Source organism: Astatotilapia calliptera, chromosome 16 (genome assembly GCF_900246225.1).
Source record: "Astatotilapia calliptera chromosome 16, fAstCal1.2, whole genome shotgun sequence".
NCBI classification, from domain to species: Eukaryota; Metazoa; Chordata; class Actinopteri; order Cichliformes; family Cichlidae; genus Astatotilapia; species Astatotilapia calliptera.
In genome coordinates this window covers 25,661,770-25,665,642 of record NC_039317.1, presented here as the reverse complement: position 1 = coordinate 25,665,642, position 3,873 = coordinate 25,661,770, and the positions used below count along the sequence as shown (strand labels likewise).

The 3,873-nt window shown below is 35.1% G+C and overlaps 1 long non-coding RNA gene across 1 annotated transcript; it reads left to right on the top strand.

Annotated features, from left to right (window-relative positions):
* The first annotated feature begins 583 nt into the window (after window positions 1–583).
* LOC113008047 (uncharacterized) lies at window positions 584–3,145 on the top strand. The gene is made up of 7 exons (XR_003269981.1): window positions 584–835; window positions 1,312–1,351; window positions 1,497–1,543; window positions 1,856–1,900; window positions 2,272–2,340; window positions 2,547–2,621; window positions 3,017–3,145. It is a non-coding gene; the product is annotated as an uncharacterized LOC113008047 (long non-coding RNA).
* The last annotated feature ends 728 nt before the right edge of the window (window positions 3,146–3,873 follow it).

Sequence of the window (3,873 nt, the reverse complement as noted above, 5' to 3'; positions counted from 1 at the left end):
TCACAACGTGGAGGCTTAAAAATAGCCAAATCTTGTACCCAGTCCTTGGTGAATTGGATGTGCGCCTCCAGAGATTTATAATTGCGAAATTGGTGCGCCGTGTATGCTCTGACTCCACAGACATGGTATGAGAGTAGATCATGCTAAGTCAATAGCGGTTTGGTCTTCAGGGTTTCTACTCCATGGCTATATTTCATACGGGTCCACATTTCAACAATCAAGTACCGTCTCTTTGCATCTGGACAGAATCTGTCTCTATACCGTCATTTTCTTTTGAGCTACGTTTCAGAATGGTTCGTAGCAATCTTGTTTTGATTCGTGACCTGCCAAGATGGTGCTGCGCTCCCACAATGCATTGCGACATTACGTCAACTCCAAAGCCCTTTGCGTGCAGGAGTGTATGCGCATGCGCATTGCCACGGTGGTTTAAAAAATAAAGATATAATGAAAAGTAATTAATAAAAATTAAATATTTAAACATTCCCACAAATGTGCAATGAACGTGCAAAAACTCTCTTTAGTAGTTGTTGCTGTTTCTTTCTTTCTTCTTTTTTTTTTTTTTTTTGAACAATAACGACGTCTCTGAGGCGCGAAATCTGACAGCGAGAGGAACGGCCGGATACAGGAGACGGGAAGAAACAAGCCGATTATGTTCGCGTTAATTAAGTGGTTGGAAGATGTAAAATTCTCAATTCTGCCAACTGAACATATACGAGATTTTAATGAGGATGAATAATTAGCCGGCATGGAGGAAACGGACCTTTATTTCATGGAGTGGCGACAAGAAGCCAAGGCGGGTGGCCAGTCTAAGAAGCCTCCATCATCAAGCTAGCAGGTGCCTTTTCCCATATAATATTACTTTATTCTCGTGTATTTGGAACGGAAGCGTAGAGCTGCCACCCAGGCAAAAGAGAAATATAAGTATATCACGTTATAACGTGAAAAGTTTATCGTTCTAACAATATACTATCATGTTTGAACAACATGTTTGAACAACATTGTACGAAAAATGTACATAATTATCACGTCCGTACAATATTGTGCGAACGTGACAATTATGTATATTATAATAACGTGATATTATATTATACAAACATGAAAAGCATAATGTTAGAACAATAAACATTTCACGTCATAACGTGATACAGCTCTATTTTTCTTTTGCCTGGGTGGCAGCTCCACGCTTCCATAATTTGGTAATCAAAATATGTAACTTAATTAATTATATTGTGACGTACTTTTGCCTTTTCTTATTATTCTGCCTTCTCAATAACTATCAAAGCCTATTCACATTTAATTTGGCTTTCACAGAAATCCTACCTCTCCTTCTGGCTACAGAGTACTTACCAAGGTTAGAAACAAAGAACAGTTATGCTTTATTAATGTTCGCTAATTACAATGTTCCACATTTCCTTGCTTTTTAAGTCATTTTTAGGCTTTTTAGAGTTTTTGTTTTTTATTTTTTTAGCAGTAATGTTTCTGCCTATTTATTTCAGCCCATGAAATCGAATGCAGATCTTCCTAATGTGAGATTTACATAAATGTAAGTAATTTTGTTTGTCATTGTCATTAATGTTGTTGCTGTTGTTGTTTTTGTGCAGTTTGCAATCATATAAACCTAGCAAGCATCAGTCAGCACAGTGACTAACCTAAACAGATTCTTGCTTTATTCACATATATTATATGTAATTATATATACCTGCACATTGTACCTAGGGTTGCAGCCACTTGGCCCCACCCCATTGTTGTGACAGCCCTGATTGTACTTATACACTGCATCTGAACAGGGAACAGTCTGCCACATTAATGTATTTTTAAGTGACTTGTTTGTAATACATGAATTTGTTTTTTACAGATGTCAAAGTCTCAACCTCATGCTGCCCTCCCCCATCCTCCTAAAGTAAGTATTTGTTGTTGTAGTTTTTTTATGCGGTGTCTGTGTCACATGCTAATCATAATTATTGAAATAACTGTTTTCTAACAGATTTTCCAAAACACTAGTTATGTTTGTTGTCATTCAGACCAATACTACTGCTTAGAATTTGCATATGCATAGATACAGTCGTAGTGCTTGACACATGCAAACAGCAGTAGATGTACTAAAAAGGAAATAATTACAATCATGATGTTGATTGCTGATGTCAGTATATATATTTTAGAGGAATGTTTTGTTTTTCACCCAAAATGAACTATATTGCTTCAGAAGAGATTTATTACCCTACCGGACTCTTATATATTGTTCTGTTTTTTGTTTGTTTTTGTTATTTTCAGGTTCAATGGTGCGTGTTCTTCTAATGGCCGCCTTCCCACTGGAGGTTTTGATCCACAGCAATTTAAAAGGTAATCAGCTTTGAAAGTCAGTTCAAATGGTTAGCTAATAGTACTTTAAAAAGCCTACAACTCTGTCACCAGTTTCTTTACCAAAAATTACCCATAAAAGTATCGCTCAATAGCATATATTGTAGTTCAAATGTTTAGTTGTACAAATATCAAATTTTTGGAAATCTAAAACTAGTCAAACACTCAAATGTTCATGCTTTTTATAGGAGGACAGAGCAAAACGGACATCGGCGCAGAGTGAAGAACTGCCCTTGATAAGGACACTATGACAGCCATATATAGTAAGTGAAGACTTTCTGTGTATCTAAAATTGCATACAGCACAAATAACTTACTTTGCAACCATTAAAATAGGTTGTAAAGTAAGTTACCAATACAAATAGGTGATGATGCATTGTAGTGGTTGGTCTCAGACAAAGAAGGTCAACAGATTTATGAATGCTGGAAGGTAAGGAGAGACGACCAAAAGGGGTGTTAGCATTACTGTAATGTGAATTGGATAGACTTCCCATCTAGGAAAAAAAAGAGGTAAAATTATGCGTAAAATATATCTGTATTAATATCTGTATCTATATAAACAGAAATATCTGTTTGCTAAATGAAGCCAGCTAACATAAATCACATTTTTATTTTAACTCTGATAAAAGTAATAGAACTGTGACTTTTGTTTGTTACAGTGGCGGTAAGGAAGGGGTTTCCCAGCGTGTCCAGAAGGGCTTTGAGGATTGCCGTGAAAGCTGGGGGAACTGAGACTGCTGGAAAAGGAAAAGAAATTACATTTTAAGTATGCTGACTTATGTTCATACAATCACACACACACGTGTGTATGTATACATACACACACACACACACACACACATGTATGTGTGTGTTTCTTTTAGAATGTTTAAGTATGTAATGAGAATAAACTTATAAAATGAATATTCCTTGCTTGATTGATATGCTATATGTATGTTTTAAACATCAAATAAAGATTTCTTTCAGATGTTACATGTGAATGTGTTTTCTTAGAAATATATGAAGGGTTAAATTTATATTTTTTTGAATGATTTTAAATACATTTAAATTGTATTTTGAAATATATTTTATTAATATATTTCAAAATATACAAAAAATGGCCAAAAAATATATGTGCTAAAATACATTTTAAAATATATTTATATATTTTAAAATGTATTTTAGCACATATATTTTTTGGCCATTTTTTGTATATTTTGAAATATATTTCAAAATGTATTTTAAAATATATTTTTTTACCGTATGGGTTTTAATGTCCTCGACTTCCTCAGCTGTCGGTGTCCTCTTCGGCCCCATTTTATCTGGTTACCCTGGTAGCAGGTTCAGTCAGCTGATTCCTCAGTCAGCTGTTAGCCTGGTAACGCGTTGGCTAGCCTGCAATTACCTCGTTAACTCAGTTAGTCCAGTCCAATATCCTGTATCAAAGTCGTAATCCAGACAGGGTTGTACCAAAAGTTCCAACAATGTGAGTAGTCTTTGCTCCAGAAATTGATGGCCAAATTTCAAAAATCCACAG